The 18047-nt window shown below is 37.9% G+C and overlaps 1 long non-coding RNA gene and 1 other non-coding gene across 2 annotated transcripts; both read right to left on the bottom strand.

Annotated features, from left to right (window-relative positions):
- Positions 1-688: 688 nt before the first annotated feature.
- Positions 689-9611, bottom strand: LOC113936563. Its single transcript, XR_003524293.1, has 5 exons — positions 9526-9611; positions 7743-7917; positions 4285-4452; positions 3446-3577; positions 689-840 (listed from the first exon to the last, which is right to left on the bottom strand). It is a non-coding gene; the product is annotated as an uncharacterized LOC113936563 (long non-coding RNA).
- A 7887-nt stretch (positions 9612-17498) lies between these two features.
- LOC113936822 lies at positions 17499-17601 on the bottom strand. Its single transcript, XR_003524384.1, has one exon. It is a non-coding gene; the product is annotated as a U6 spliceosomal RNA (small nuclear RNA).
- Positions 17602-18047: the final 446 nt, after the last annotated feature.

The raw sequence follows: 18047 nt of genomic DNA, 5'->3' as shown, positions 1-18047 counted from the left end.
TTTTACGGTGATGAAAATGTGCTCAGTTATAAAATGTTTTCACATGTATTGGCTAAAAGCAGACGAATCAACTGAAATGCAGAGGATCATACGCATTTTTCCATGTTTTTGTAATGGTAGTAAACTGTAAAGGAGGATTTGGCTTAATTTAAGGCAAATTCCACGGATATTCTATACCTAGTCCACAAAACAGGATTCTACAGTATCTTCTCGGATACTTCCTGTTCTGTCATAGGAATAACAGGTGCGAGAGAATCACTCGCGGGCCTGGGAAACCACAGAGGATGGTTAAGAGACCAGGTGTAGATGACCCGTATCCTTGAAACAAAGCAGATCAAGGAAGCAATGTATTCAAGGATGTGATGTTTCCAAAAGGAAGGAAGGTGGTAGGTAATCCCTGTAGTTCAATAATTCACCTTCTTTGAGAAGAGCCCATCATCATCATCATCATCATCATCATCATCAACATCAACAAAAAACAAAAGGAGGGAGAAGAAGAAAAATACAATACGCTAAGAATGAGTCTCAAAAGAAGGTCTGGTTCTTGTCTAGAAAGCTTTAAAACTCCAGACGTCTTATTTTTTTTTTATTTTTTTATTTTTTTTTATTTTTCTTTTTTTTCTACCCATCACCAGGCTAACCCATCCCCCCACCCTCCTCCCCTCCAGAAACCTCAGTTTGTTTTTCAGAGTCCATCATCTCTCCTGGTTCGTCTCCCCCTCTGACTTACTCCCCTTCATTCTTCCTCTCCGGCTATCTTCTTCTTTTTCTTTTTTCAAAGCTCCACTAAGTCAGGTCCATAAAAGAGATTCTGAAATAGCACAAAGACATCTCTTCTTCCTGGAAAGGCACATGAAATATCATGAAGACGTAAATGTTTCCCAGTCAAATGATGTCACCCCGGAGCAGCCACAGGGTCCGCGTACACACACCATGCTGCGGAACAATATATGTCTTCATCCTCAGTGTTCAGTGGGTACATGTGCATGCATGAACAATGTCTGGGGAAGATACATGCCCAATATTAAAGACAATTTAAGAATCGGGACAAGAACGGCGAATTGTGGCAGACCTGTGAACTAGGATTTCACGTGCTTCCTGTCCTGCTTGATTTTTTTTAAAAAACTGTAATTGTATAGTGTTTTTACCTTACAACTTTATATTAAAGCAAAACCAGAAGTAGCGTAAGCTCAAATATAACCAATAATACCTTTCTTCCCCCCCCCCCCATTTTTTTTTTCCTGGGTAGATTGACTTTGCTGATGACCTGGAAGCCGAGGGATTTTTTTTTTTTCCTGATAAAAATGATGGACAGTAAAAGGACACAGGCTTGCAGATTAATACTAATAAAATGTGAACCCAATCTGTGCAGAGCAAAGATGAAGTCATTCCTCAATTGCCATTCATTCTGCAAACAATCTGATGATCAGATGCTTTCATTATACCCTGTGTGTTTCTCTTACAGAAAGCAACAGGGCAGCATTTCGATAATACTGACTTTCTGGAGAAAATGTAAGCAACTGATCTTGGAAGGCCTTGCTCTGTAGGGTTCCTTTGTTTGTGTTTGTGTGTGGTATGTGTTTCCTCTGGATCCTCATACTTTAAAGAATATTTTCAATTCGCAGTGTTGCATTTCTTTCTTCCTCCTCCATTTTATTCCTTAGCGTGATGGTTAGCCTTCAGTGGTAAGCAGAACGAAGACCTCCCAAGGATGACCATGTCCTAAATACCAGATCCCATTGCTATGTTACCTTTCATGTCAAAAGAATATTTAAGTTACAGAGGGAATTCAGACTGCTAGCCAAGTGACTGGATGATGTGGAGATTACTCTGGAATAACACAGGTGGGTACAATGCAGTGACAGGGTCCTTCAGTCGGAAGGTGGAGGCTGACAGTAGGTAAGGGTAATGTACTGGGATGCGAGAGGGATCTACATACAGTTGCTGGCGTTGAGGATGAAGCAAGAGGCCATGAGCCCGGGAACGTGGGTAGTCTCTCAAGGAGAAGAGGAAAAGGATTCTCCCTTGGACCCTCCAAAAGGAACACAACCCGGGCAAAAACATGGTGATTTTTGTTCACTGAGACCCATTTCAGAGTTCTCACCTCCACAAATCTAAGACAATACATTTATATTGTTTTAAGCCACCAAGTTTGTGATGATTTGACAGGAAAGGGAATATACCAACCTAGAAAGCAAGGCTACCAGTTGCTTCCCCTGCAACCCCTAGCTTGCCAGGCTGGTCTGGGGGCTCCGTTGAGCACTAACGATCCCCACCCTACCCTGTGCTGGTTTCTCTTGGTGTAGTGGCTAGAAAGAAGCTTGAGGACAAATCCTTACTTGTCTGAGGCTCCAACCTTGGATCTCTGATGACTGCACTTCTAGTTCAGAGATGCTATAAAAATACATTGAGTATGACTCTTGGTTACTGTGTGCGAATAAAAGTTACTTTTAGAATATAATTTTACTACAATCTACTTAGAGAATTCTAGTAGCTAATGGTCTGTTTGCCATGTCCCTGAATACCTTATATAGATTAATTTCATATAATATTTGCAACAACCCTATAAAGGGTAGGCACTACTGTTATTCCTACTACCACTATCACCATCATTCCTGATTTATTTATTAGGAAAATAAACCAAAGCATGGAGAAGCTGCCGAGAGACTCCTCGGTAGTATGCTTTATCACCTTGTCTTTAACCTTGGCCATTTGCCTCTTGAGTCTGAGTACTTAATCAACACGATCTGACAGTTCTTCAATATGTCCATATAAAAAAAAGAAAGTCTACCCCCATAAATCACCTGTGTTGCTGAAAGAAGAGGCTTTAGCTAAAAATATTAAGGTTATCATACCTAGAAGGACGGGCCCGGCCAGGGGCGTGGAGGACTGAAATCATGGCTCAGGAAGGTAGATACGCCTCTGGAGGGCCTCCAGCCCAGAGTTTATGGGAGCCTCCTCATACAAGCGGTGCGCAGAATTGAAGACAACCTACCATGTGCTCCTCCTTTCACTTAGCAGGAATCCAAATGTCATGGTGGATGGTCTTAGGAGGATTGCTGAATGCTGCCCGAAGCCTGTTGATCTGCTCTTGCTACAATGGCTCCAGCCACAGAAATGAAGCTTTCATGGAGGCTACAGGGGATATTGTGGTGCTCCAGCAGACACTGGTAATGTCCTGGGTTCCCAGCTGACGGGAATATTGGCTGCCAACAGCTCACAGCACATTCCCTGAGAGAGACCATCTCCCCCGGGCTTAGCCCAGATGCCATTTTACTTTTTACATGTTTTTCTAAACCAGAAAAATTTTGGCCCAGTAAAAGCTTGTTAATGGGCTATTAGCTCCTTTTTTGCTGACCACATACTTAGCAGATATATACCATTACTACCCAGTGACGAAAAAGAGGTAGGAAAAGATTTCTCCAAGCATAATAAAAGTTCTTACCTTTTATTGACCCTAGACTTCATGCTGTCCACCATCTGAGTATTCTGATTTACAGTCTCTAGATTCAGATGTTTAACTGAATGAAATAACACTTTTTATTCAGACATCTGAAAGACAGCCTTCGAGTAGGTTCTACAAAAAATATTTGAAACATTCAGAAGGCAAATTGGTGTATAACTTAAGTGGCAGTGATACTCTGAATGCGCTGCTAATTGAGAGAGATAATTACTATGTATCTTCTATGCCAAAATAAAATTGTCCTGGCGAGAAAAACAGTAGCTTTATCTACTCTGATTGTGACATCTGTTTAACCTTTCTTTGAAAGTAAACCAATGAAAATTTTTCCCTGAGATGTACTGAAAAATAAAAACAAAACCTAGAGTACCCATAAAAGTTATGAGCTTTCCAAAGTTTTTTCTTCAGAGATACTCAACCATTGAATACGCATCCTCATAAGACAAAATCATGGAAAGAGACTCCAAATACTAGAAGGAAGGTTGTCTCAGTTCACTGAATGTGAACAGAAGAAAACAGTTAACGATATTCATAAGCCAAACTTACACTGAAAAGGAGATTTTTTTTTTCCAAAAAAGCAGAGCACAGCACTTTATAATGCATCAAACTACAGAATGTATTCATATTCAATAAGCCTAGTTGTATTTTATGATTAAAGATAATATAAAGCTTTGTATGAATGAATTCTTGATGTATTTGAAACAAATAAATGTTTAACGGCATGAAAGCATACAATTTAAGGACACATTTTTTAAAAGCAGCTTTTTCTTAAAGAATTCAAATTTAATGTTAAAAAATACTACTTAAGAAGAGCCAAATTTTACCTTTAACTTGGCAATTTCCTGTTGGTTGTCCGTTTGCTTTAATCTCCCCCACTTCTCTCAAGAGGGAAAAAGAAAAAATATCTGTGATCACACTGTCGTCATTAAAACATCCTGAAGGGAACAAAGGATCACGTTCTGAGTCCTTGAAAGTCTTGACATTTGCAGCCCCTACAGAGAAATCAGAGGAACAACTATCACAAAGAAGGTAACTTTCAAAGCTGACCTAACAGCCATAAAAGCCTCAACCGTTTCAGCTTTAAAACAGGACTCAAACTATTAAGTATACTATTCTGAAGTTACACACGAATGCCCATCTATGGCTATAGCTCTAGACTTTTGGGATATAAAAGGAAACTAATTCCTGCATTATTCTTATTGTACTTGAAATTTGGGCCTCTTAGTGGAAATAGAATACAGAAAGTGTTTATTAGAATAGTTAAAATATTAAGAGGTGAAGAAAAGTTTAAGTTTACTTACATGGGCATTGTCTCTGAATATGCAGGATTTATTAATAATTTATGTAAAAGGAAGACACCGAAAAGTCTTAATAGCAGGCACCTGAGTAAATATGTAGGGGTGCCTGGTGACTCAGTTGCTTAAGCATCTGACTTGAGTTCAAAAGACTCAGTTCATGATCTCAGGGTCACAGCATCGAGCGCTCTGTAGGGCTCTGCCCTGGGTGTGGAGGCTGCTTAAGATTCCTTCTCTCCCTCTCCCTCTGCCACTCCCTTCCCCAACTTGTGCACGCTCTAAAATAAATAAATAATAAATACATGGTTTCCCGCTGTTTAAGAGTAGCAAAAAATATGGTTTGGTATTATCCACGGCAATAAAAAGACAGCTAGGCTAATGGACAATTCCTGAAACTCACAAAGCCATTGATTTACCTACCATCTCATAAACTTTTTTTTAAAGAAAAGGGTGGAATTTAATCTTTATTTACAAGACACTGCAAGAGAAGAGATTCCACATAGAAATAAGAAACGCACTGAGAGTAGGCGCTTCATACAGGTTGTACAGTTTGGAACTGGTCAAGTAGAGTTTCGCTGTAAAAAGTGCTACAATAACAAAACACATTTAAAAAGAGTTCTTAGTAGAGAAACAGTAAGACAAACTTCTACCAAACAGAATATACAACAAACAACTTTCTGCCTCAGCTGCACAGTCTACAAGTTACAGTTCCCGGGAGTGCCATCCTGAACTTGGAACGTATAGCCTTCAGAGGTAGTTTCTAGCATGACATTCTGATCTTCCTCTTCCTCTACAGAGAAATACTTCTCAAGCAAGTTTAATGAAGCTTTGTACACAAACTCGTCTTCATGGTTTTGTAGAGTTTCAGTTTTGTCCAAGCCTCCACATTCTTCAATCATTATACTAACTTTCTCAGTTTCATCTAGTTTCTCAGCAGCCTGAAAGATGTTTGAAATGGCATCCGGAATAACCGGAATAATTTTGGTACCTTTTGCAGTTAAAAAGTTCATCAATGGTTCTATTATGCCACAATGAACGAGGTATACAATCTGTTCAACTGTCTCCCCACTTGTACCCAGACAGCTTCCTTTTGTGTCTTCCTTTTGCGTACGCCTTAGAGAGAACACCAACGAGGAATGGGACTAATCTATGATTCACAACTTGCTGTGAACCCAAGACTCTTAGCAAACTTCTACCTTCTTTTCCCGCATCACACTCCTTGATTTGAAAACCAAAGTTCAGTGTGATGGTTTATAGGAAAATTGTGGGTAAGCAAATAACCTGCATAGAAAAAAGCAGAGAAAAACCAGTCTCTGGATAACTAAAAGCCAGCTTGGTATGTTTCATAATAATTGTAGAACATGTCGTCAGGAAGAGACCACCAACTGAAAGCTCTTCTTAGTTACAAGTTGATTAATAACATTTAGAATTCGAAGCAACAAGCAAGCAGTGATTTGGAAACTGCTCCCCATAGATGAAGACGTTATGAATCACCATTTGGAATGCTGTTCACATGATCCATGAAGTTGCACTAGAAAAACTTCCCTCACAAGGCCAACACGTTTCATTCCACCCAACAGTGACAGTGGGTCCTAAATGTATGGAGCAGTTTCTACCACCTTTGGATCTAGGTGAGGGTACTCGCAGGCCACTCCACTCCTGGAGAAAGTGCTTAAACATCATCCATGTCTCATGTGGAAGAGTTTAAGGCACATAATGTATGTCCAAGCACAGGGGTATTCACCCAACATTACTGAGGCACATTATGGATCTTAGTAAGTAATGCCTAAGAAGGTAACTATGTTCAGAGAAGTTTACAAATAGTTCCTCTCTCACAGATAGTACAATGTTGTGCTTGTCAAATGGAAAGCAATAATACTGATTCAATTCTTTTTTGCTTGTTGTGCAACACCAGCCAGCAAAGGTTTATTATTTTTTCCTTGGGTGATATTTCTAGATGAAGTGAAGTGCCCGATAATTTCTTTTAACATATTTGCAAAGCTGAATTCAGGCCTGTGATTCATTGTAACTGCTTCAGAACACCATGTGAAAATTAAAAAATGAATAAAAATGCAGAAGGGAAAATTCAAAGCACGCCATTTGTTAGAATCAATTTTTTTTCTTTTTCTTTTCTTTCTTTCTTTTTTTTTTTTTTTTGCAAGCACAGCACTTCAATCTCAATAGTGTTCCAAAGCCTCCAAAGCTTATAATGTTGGGGATACACATATTTTTCTCTCTGAAAAACAGGCCAGGAGATAATGAAACTATAATTTCAGAATACTGCAGCCGATATAAAATGGCCACATGTGTGATGCTGAAACACTCTATATGGGCACTTTCTGTAGAATAATCATATATTAAACTCAAGGAGTAAGGAAAAAGAATTTTAAGAGAGCGAAAGAAAAGCAAGGAAATACTAAATATTGTGAGATAACACTCTATTCAAATCAGCGCTTTATTAATTCAACTTGAATTGATTTAATTCCCTCCTACATCTTAATCAAGACAGCCTTGAGTGCTAGAAACTTAGAGGCAGAATTTAGAAGTCAGGGAATTCAGCAAAACCAATCTGTTCCTTTATATGAATAATTACATCAGTACCAAAGGCCTTTTCCGACTCTCACACAGGTGTGCAATTTAAGACATTTTTAATACCGCCATTAGATGTTCATGGAAACCGTTATCAATTTACACATGCATGCACAGAAGCACATTTCACAGTATATTTACTTGTAGTTGGCTTATACTGGGTGGAAAGAGGCGATCTAATACTTTGAAGTTTTGTTTTCTATTTTTCAGCTGTCAAAGAGTTAACCCGAGGTGCTAGTGATAGATATGGTGGAAAACAAAGTATATTGTTTGCCTCAGTGTTTTTCCATGCTCTAGAGAGTCCTCCACACATTGCTTGGGAACAAGGAAGACAGTCCTACTCTCTTGTTTTATTAGGTGGAGAACGAAAGACCAGGACACTTAAGTGATTCACTTACCACTACACGGTTAGTCGATCAGCTTCTGAGGTCATGCGTCGCAAACCTCCTTCACCACTGAAGAAAACATGTCTTAACTTCTATTCTTGTAGCATTTCACTATTTTTATTTCCTTTTATTTTTAGGATGTTTATCTGCTTTTTTAGATTTGGATTTAATTTTTATGCAAGACACTCTGTGATGGAAAACAGAAAACACTTATGATTTTAAAAATTAATATCTTCATGGAGCTGGGAGTTTTCTGTGTCCTCTTGAATAACTATCTAGAATCGTTTCAGAGAGGGACATTTCACACCATAAAAAAAATACTGTTACATAATTAATTTACAAATTCAGACTTGTTCAAAATTCTAAAATGTTAGGGAATGTGTTAAAAGCCACACTAAAAAGAAAAATCAATAAACTTATGTAAAATATTTTAATTTTAGTATATGTGCTGCCGAAGTGAGCACTATGTAAAATATTTTAAAAATCCAAATCCATGTATACTTTTTGTTTTCTATACACATATATATTAAATGTCAAATGAAAAACTACAAAAATTTAAATGATAAATGATAAACTGGGAAAAATTTGCAACCCATATAAGATTTATTTCCTTGACTTGCAAACAGCTTAAAAAAGCAATAAGGCAAATAAAATTTGTATGTAAATGTATATGTATTATATATAAATGTGTATATTTATATACACATTTATTTATATATGTCATACATTTATGTTTATATGTAATTTATATATATTTACCTATTATATATTACTTATACATAACATAGTTACGTATGTTTATATATAACTTATTTATAGATTATATATCATGCATAGAAAAATAAATACTAATGGCAATATTATAATAAAAAGATATGATAACATAGATTCATTTGAGTGGGTCTAGGTTATCAATGAAACAGTGTGATACTATGCGCTATTAACATGTCCATAATCTCTACTACATAAGGAAGAATGTAAAAATATATGTCAATCTGCTAGTAAATCAGGGTTGAGAATGATCCAGCAGATTCAACTGAGAGACAACTATAGGTTTGAAAATACTGGATTTACGATCTATAAAAAGACTTCACATAAAAATGGCTTTACCTAGGTGTAAAGATATGCACTGGCTTTTCCTTTAAAATATTTAAGGTATTAAAAGGGATAATTGGAATTGAGATGTCTAATTATTTAGAAAAATAATTTTAGTGATTCTAAAAATAGAGTAATTGTACCAGCTAGTGTGTGGAAGGCCCTGTCCCAAAAAGTTATCACCTTTGCAGCAAGTCCTACTATATCCAAAATATTTAGGTTACTACAACTCCAAGTCTCCCACCCCATATTCCCTAAACAACTGACTCTGGTTTACTGTTCTCATTATTCACATAATACTTATCAACATCTAAAATCTTAAAATAGTAAATAAACATATTATCAGTCTCGCTCTTTCTTTTTTCAAAGATTTATTTATTTTTTAGAGAGAGAGAGAGAGTATATGGGGGGAGGGGCAGAGGGAAAGGGAGAGAGAGAGTCCCAAACAGACTCTGCACTGAGCACAGAGCCCAATGTGGGGCTCGATCTCATGACTCTGAGATCATGACCTGAGCTAAAACCAAGAGTCAGCCCCTCAACTGGGTGAGCCACCCAGGCGCCCCAGTCTTGCTCTTTAATAATATATACTATCATGCTTTAAAGAATCACCAATTCATCCTAAGCACTTAAACAGTCACAGACATTATACATTATATACTGCAGGGACTTAAACTCCAACAGAAGAGATGGAAAGACTCACCCAAGTGAAACAGGAATGATACTATGAGGTTCCCACAAAGACATGGACGTAGTCCCAAGAGAATTCTTACAGCATTGGATCAACCTTTAAATTAATGGTAAAATTTGTTAATTTAACGTTTCCAGGATGGATGAGATCTGTAAAATAATGATTCTTTCAGGCAAGGGTTTAGACGTTATGGAAAGGTACAAAAATGATAAGCCTCTTCATATATATACTGATGAGAAATAAAAAAAAAAGCACATGCTCAGAGAAGAAATGGTCCATTGGGGATACACTTTGTTGGCTATGACCAGCACATTTTCCCTGAGGTGTTCGAAAACCACAAACGATGCAATGTTTAGACATAGTTCTTAAATGAGGTAACAAAAAAAAAAAATACTAATTCGTAAGTATAATTATAATTTTCTTGGCAAATGTTTCTGAGCCAAATTGATATGAGTTAAAATGCCATAATTGTGGGGGCAATTTTTTAGACTATTTTGATACTCTTGAGTTAAAATACTTCCAGAATAATTCCATTGTATAACATTTATTAAATCATAGAGTTAAAATCATGAATGTAGATTAATAAACACATGGCATTTGTATTTGAGATTTAAATCAGTTATAAATCATCCTATATTAGTGACTAATCCAATCCCTAAATAGAATAATTTTAGCTGAAAGTGAAATCATTATTCTACTTGCAATTCTAAATATTTGTTAAACTTAGAGGAAAAACAGACGGCATTTTGAATTGGTTTTGGACACGCTGGCATTCACCTGGGGTGGATGAACCGTCTAGGGATGAGCTACTCGTTGTGCATGAGAGAGAAGTCAATCAATGTATTCCCCATTCATATAGCATGACAATAACTCCCGTGATAAAATCTTTTTTCTTTATAGTATTGTAAAGGTAAAGCACTACATCTCTTTCTATGCGCAAAGTAGGAATAGTTCCATTCATTGGAAGTAATCAGTTCTATTGAGAGAAAAATTCCCAAAGATGAAAGTCTGTATTAAAACTTTCGACATTAGAAACTGTCCTATTTCTATGAAGGTTCTCAAACATTAACACGGTGTAACATAAACTGCCTGATGGAAATCTGAGTTTCCTGATGGAAATATTTTACGGTTCATTTTGATTAGTTTTTTTCTCTTGCTTTTGAGGGAATCTAAAAGGCATTTACAATTAGCCATGAACAGAAGCTAGGACATCTACAACTTGAATTTAGTGCTATGATGGGAAATGTTTAACAACCAGCTCTCGTGGCAGGCAGGAGTGTCTCTGATTTGTACGATTTGTGACATTGGCCAACATCTGTGATGGAAATAGTCCCGCTAGCGTCAATTTATTCCCCCATGCTGTACCTCTTATTCCTGTGACTTAAAAAAGAAAGAGATCTCACCATTTGCAACAACACTGAGGGACCTGGAGGGTATCATGCGAAATGCAATAAATCAGACAGAGAAAGACAAATATTATATGATTTCACCTAAATGTAGAATCTAAAAAACAAAACAAATGAGCAAATAAACAAACAAACCAGAAAGACAAGTGGTGGTTTCCAGAGGGGTGGGGGGTGGGGGCATGGGTGAAACAGATGAAGGGGATTCAGAGGTACAAACTTCCATTTATAAAATAAGTCAGACACAAAAATGGAAAGTACCACATAGGGAATATAGTCAATAATATTGTAATAACGTTGTATGGTGACTACACTTAATGGTGAGCACTGAATAATGTACAGAATTGCTAAATCCTTATGTTGTACACCTGAAACTAATATAACATTGTATGTCAACTATACTTCATAATAATAATAAAAACAACCCCAAACTGTGTTTAACCACCATCTCACAAAATTGCTCACAATTTAACAACTGACATGCAAGCCACTCAGGCCAGCCCCATCCAGCATACCACCGGCCAGAAGGAGCAGAGAGAGGGGTCCTTCTAGGGACTGCTGACACACGCTTTGCAGTTAGGGAGGGACGTTCCAATCCTGGTTTTGCTGCTTATTTGCCTTGTCACTGTGGACAAGTCCTGTACCTTCGATGAGCTCCAGTTTTGTTATCTGTAAAGTGGAGTTATTGATACATCATAAAGTTGATATGATGATTAAATGAGCTGATGCATGTAAAAATGGTTAGAACGTCTGACAGCAAGTAATTTCTGAAACAGCATTTCTTGCGCATACATGTAAGGCTTCATGATTATCATGAGAATTACAGCTATTACATTTTTTACTGTTTTCACCGGAGGTATGTCTATAATTTTACTTCTTTTAATTATAGACTGCTTTTAAGAAGAAATTATCACTGACTTGAACATGAAATACATATCAATTCCAGGTTGCCAAAGCTCAGAGAGCATCATGTCCTCATTCTGAACTGTCATTCTGCAATGAAAGCAAACTCTTAACACACTGTCTTTAAAAATATGATGAAAAACAAACTGAGGGTTCTGGGAGGGGGGACGGGTTAGCCTGGTGATGGGTATTAAAGAGGGCACGTTCTGCGTGGAGCACTGGGTGTTATACACAAACAATGAATCATGGAACACTACATCAAAAACTAATGATGTAATGTATGGTGATTAACAAAATAAAATTTAAAAAATATGATGGTTTATGACAGCCTCATAGTAGACCTCACTGTTTTTCACTTTTCCCTTGTCAATTTCTTTTTATCTCAATATAATGGCTCTCCTATATACCACAACTTCGCATCCGTCCTTTCCAATTTGGGTTTATTTTATATCCTCCCTAATTATATGTGGTTCTATTATAACATGTCGACAAACTTCATTCGCACTATCCATTTTAATCCTCACACTCATCCTTCTTAATTAAACACTACTTTGATATGAGTATTGAAGTTCATAGAAATGAAGTGATTTGCCCCAAATCATACAAGTGATAGTGACAGATCTAGAATCTAAACCTAGGTCAGTTGACTACCCAGCTGGTGGTATAGGCAGGCAGCCCAAGTGAGAGGACTGTGTAGGAACCATAACCTCAGGAACCATGGGTTGGGGCACAGGAGATGTTGAACCTACAGTCTCCTGAAGGATCACTTGAACTCCATTGTATCAAGGAGAACCACAACTGTAAGAGTAACTATTTGGACTGGAGATTGAGTGGTCACAGGGAGTTAAGGGATGGCTATGTTTGATGAGATGAGAAGATGAGAACATATAAGAAAATCATGGCCCTACTGAAATGACTTCTGGAGAAAAGTTTCCTTTTTAGACATCTTTTTCCCTCTTAGGATAAATGCAGAGACTAGATGTATTGGGGAATCCTACTAAGAGTCTTTAGTGGGGAGCTGCTATAGGGAAGACATGCTGGGTGAGGTCAGAAAAGGGTGCAGGTTGAATTCATAAAATTGGACAAAAATCATTCAATGTTTTCCGGTAATGGGCCAATTCTGACTTTGGAGTTCCAATCAGTTATTCTTCCCCATTTTAGACAAAGTTTATTGACCCTCCCACCACCACTGGAGAATGTTGATAAAAACTCCATTAGCCTGCGTGAGAGGATACTTAATTTGTACTTGCAAAACTACTTTAAAGCCTAAATTGTTATATAGTTGTCATGTGCTGCTCAGGAGAGTAATTTAGGTGTGCATGCAGAGTTTTAATAAAAATAAACAAGAACACATACTTCCTTAAGTTTCTCCTTACAAATGCATTTTAAAAATTCCAACTGCTATGTTCAATGGTGCATGGAAAATGATGTGTGCATTTCATTATATTGATGTACCTTAAAATTCAATGAACCTTTAAAGATAAGATGGATCTAAATAGGAAAAATGAGAACCAAACATAACACCATAACATTTAACGGTCATGCTGGAATGTATTAATGGTTCGATTTTTAATATTTAGCATTAACAAATTTTGGTATAGATTCTTGTTCTGTATTGAGAGATGCATCAGGTTAACTTTACCATTCAATGAATGACACTGACACACAGTCATTAGATTTTACTGTCTGTACCAGTTCAGTTTTTGAAATAGTATACCCCTAGATATAAAAGAAGCTCAGTGTAATAACAGCACGTTGGAGAGCAAAAATAATGAATCCCACTAGATAAATGGAAAAAAAGCCCTGATAATCCCTAGAAACCATAAAATTTATTAACTTTACCCTACTGTAAGTGAAACGGATAACGGCATATCACATCTTGCACAGGGTAGGGATGGGGAGGTGGTGGTGGTTGTATGATCTCTAACGTGGTAGTTTACCTCAATTTTCCTTTAAAATAGTGACTATAGTACTATTAATCTGTTAGGATTAAGCAAAAGATCAAATGAGATAATACATATAAAGCACCTTCTAACAGTGCCAGGCACAGACTGTATGTTATCATCATTATTAAATTGTCTTAGGGGCGCCTGGGTGACTCAGTTGGTTAAGGGTCCGCCTTTGACTCAGGTCATGATCCCAGGGTCCCAGGATCGAGTTCCGAGTTGGACTCTCTGCTCAGCAGGGAATCTGCTTCTCCCTCTGCCCCTCCTCCTGCTCATGATCTCTTTCTCTCTCACTCTCTGTCTGTCAAATAAATAAATACAATCTTAAAAAAAAATAAACTGTCTTAATAAGTACTTGCTTTTAGGGGTATTTTCTAAGACACATTCCAGCTACTTGTGGAAATCTAGTGCAAATAATGATTCGAGTATGTGCAAGTGTACATGGTATTTTCCTTTTCTCCCCACTTGATTATGAAACATTTATTAAATTTATTCACAGGATGGGGTGCCTGGCTGGCGCAGTCAGTTAAGGGATGGACTCTTGGTTTTGGCTCAGGTCATGATCTCAGGGTTGTGAGATCTATCCCCCCTCTTTGGGCTCTGCGCTCGGTGTGGAGTCGGCTTCAGGTTCTCTCTCCCTCCCCCACCCTGTTCTCCTCCCCCTGCTCCCTTGAGCATGGTCGCTCTCCCTCTCTCAAATAAATAAAATTTTTTAAAAAATTTATTCACAGAACACAACTAGTTTTTCAAGCCCACAGGGTCTATTCTTAGATATATCACAGAACAGGTACAAAGAAGCCCCATGAGTAGATGTGGAGGAAATGATCTATATTAATCATTATATATACTATAGTGGTCCCTCTCATACTTGAAGGCCATGATCTATCCCACAGTCTATCTGGACATTGTTTTATAGACACAGGAGCTTACCATGAATCTCCTACATCCCATTGATCGTGTGATTAGAAAGAACCAGACAGCCTCAGAGATGCTGTGGCAGCAATGATTAAAAATCATTTTCTTGATGATATAGAAGAAAAATCACGTCTGATGTCTAAGGTAATTGGAACGTAAGAGATGCGAATTTATGTGACTGAGAAAATATATACTTATTAGACTATAATATATATGTAGAAATTAATTCAAAACAAAGACACTATCCTTCTAACTTATTTCCTCCAATGAGAGAGAGAAGTATCAACTTTCAGCCTTTACACATAATTTAGCTCACGGCTGACACAAAATCTGATTATCAGGGATGCTGCTCAAGCAAGCAAAGTGGAGCTGCCTAGGAACCAGCAGTATGCAGAACCTTGGGGTGTTCTCTCTTTCTAGAAGGCACAGACCACAAGGCATGCTCACCGGCTCCAGTGAGCAGCTCTGTTCTTAGTAGTCAAGGAGTGCTCACTTCTCCTGGAGACCTGCTATTCGCTGCTGCTGCTTTGACTATTCAAAAAACTCTACGAAATTAAAGAAAAATAAATACAAGAAAGTGAGCCTGGAAAATGTTCCCCGGTTAGGTCACGTTTACAGTAAAACCTGCCAAAGAAAGGCTGACAGACCAGACCCATCAGCAATGAAGAGACTCGGGATTGCACAATGACCTGAATTCATCAGATGGTTCCTGAGGACACTGTCCGCTTTCTGATCAGATCGAGGGCTACACCTCGACCGCTTTACATGTCATAATTCCTACCCCAACTCCTTTGGCTCCCACGTCACTGAAGTGGCATAGGACTTCTAATTTCAGCCCCTTTCTCCTACTCAAACCTCTAATCTCTCCATTCTGAATCGGTCCCGTTATTCACCTTTTCCGCTCCGTGCCCAGCCCCCTGCGGGCTGTTAGATTAAATCACACATTTGCCAGATTGGTGTCATCACGCTTTCTGGGAACACAGTGGTAGCTGGACTCCGACCCTGCTCGGCAATCCTGTTCTGCCCACTGGTCAGCTACCTGTGCTCTTTATCACAGCAACCATTTTAATTCTTTAGTAACCTCCTCCCAAACCCTGCCACCAGCCACTTTTCTCCGCTGATAATTTCTCTTCCTTCACAGAGAAAATTGAGGCTTTTAACCTATATTCAAAACGTTTGCTTTTCTACTGACTCCCACACGGCCCTACATATCCTCTGGTATCTCCTATTAAACATACAGATACAGTCCCTTCCTCATCAAATGTCCCTCTTGAGCTACTCCTTTATCTTTCTCCATTCCTTCACAGCCAAGCGTTTTGGAAATAGGGCTTAAATTCACGAACACATTTAGCTTCCCATTTAAAATTTTCATCTACAGCAAACTGACTTCTACCCCCATCAACTTCACTGATAATGTTCTGGCTAAGTTCTTCAATTACCTTCTAAATGCCAAAGCCAAGGAAGCCTCCCAACCCTCCTGTTATTTAAAGTCTCCACAGTGCTTGTATTTAGTCTTAGAAATACAAGTTGTAAGTCTATTTCTACTACAAGGATTATACTTTTCCATTGTAGAATCTTTGGGCTCTATAAAAAGAAAGGGAGGAAACGTGCCCATATCCTCACCACTCATGGTAAAGCAGTGTTTCACACTCTCATATATTTCTTTTTAAGATTTGTTTTATGCACATATCGACATTCTGTACAAGCAAACATTATGTTTTGTTTAACATGCTGCCATAAACATTTCCCCCATGTTATCAAGTAATCTTCAGAAATGATATTTTAAGGTTGCATAATTTTCCATCATATGGAAAAATATACTTAATTCTTGCACAGCATGTAAACAAAGAGATGCGTTCCTATAGTATTGAGTGTCCTTGAACAAATTTGACATGCAAAATCCTCTGCTACCGTGGTTGTACAATAATTTAATTAATCTCTCTTTCTGCTAGACTTTCAGGCTATCAAATGTTTGCTATCATAAATAGCACTACAAGGAACACGAAGGTACCCCGGATCATCTTGAATCTTCTATGTAGGTATTTGCTAGCTCTTTCCGAATTAGAATATAAACTTTCCCACTTAAGAGGTTTGTTCTTTTTGCAATTACCGCACAGAATTTCTCCCTACATCTCGAAAAGAACATATTATTGGAGCTTGTACCTGGCTGGCAAGAAGGCAGGGGACACGGTTAGTGGCAAGGGACATGGCTAAATATTGGGTTCTTTTATTAAGGGGTAAGAAGGCCACTGTAATTCCTGGAAGTCTTATCCAGGAGACATCTTTTTATTTGTCTAGACTTTTTTGGGTTTCAAAGTTATTTTATTGTATCAAACACAGCTTACATTTGAATTACTGCACTTACCTTACCTATAAGTGAGGACCGTTGGTGACAATACCTACATTAGTAGAGATTGAGGGGAAAACACGAAATAAATAATGAAGTCTTTCCTGACTTAAGTTATTGCAGACAAAACTGGCTCTTTAATCTTTTAAATCCTCACAAAAGCCTGGAAATGACAATTTTGTTGTGTTATTTGTGACTTACACTAATTAAGTCTGCCTTTTCTACAAAGCATGAAGGTTCTGTGGAGAAAATGGATTGTCAAGGGTAAACAGAGACTGCAGATCACTGAGTTTCAGTCTTGCTCTGAATCTTCCCCCCAGTAATTAGCAGTCTCCAAGCTCAAAGAGAGCACCAGAAGAAAGGACAGTCTCTGCTGGTATCTGTGGAAAACAAGATGGGAATGAGAAAGACGGCAAGAAGGCAGGCTCCCTATTTGAACGCAAGTAAAAATTTATACCTGATTTAGCTCCTGAAATTATTCTTCACGAATGTGTGCATCATTCTCGTGCAGGGGACCATGCTCATCTTCTCTGTATCATTCCAATTTTAGTATATGTGCTGCCAAAACCAGCACACTCCTGAAATTATTCTGACTACAGTGTGAAAAAGGTAAGGAAAAGAACAACTTCTAATTTTCTACTTATGTTTATAAGGAGCTAGTCTAGGAAGATAGTGTCTGATTAATTGAAAGATTGGTTTAATGACCCCCAACTCATAACTGTATTTTCAAATTCAGTGATAGATGCAAGACCAGTTTTGATCAGCGAGGGCCTACATTTTGGGGAACCTCTTCCAACCCAAATAAATATGATTCAGTAGATTTTCTGACTGCAAGCTCCTGAAAAAGCAAATGATGTGATACTGAAAGATTTGGTTGAGATACACAGATATAAAAAAGACATCGTGTAATAAAGTGTGTTAGGAGTCAGCTCATGACGTAGATATCAAAAGGAAATGCTAGGAACCGATACCCACTTAGCTGGAGGGTAGAAAATGGTCAGGATTTTTAGTTATATAGAG

This window comes from Zalophus californianus, chromosome 17 (genome assembly GCF_009762305.2).
Source record: "Zalophus californianus isolate mZalCal1 chromosome 17, mZalCal1.pri.v2, whole genome shotgun sequence".
NCBI lineage: Eukaryota > Metazoa > Chordata > Mammalia > Carnivora > Otariidae > Zalophus > Zalophus californianus.
This window is presented reverse-complemented; position numbering and strand designations above follow the sequence as displayed.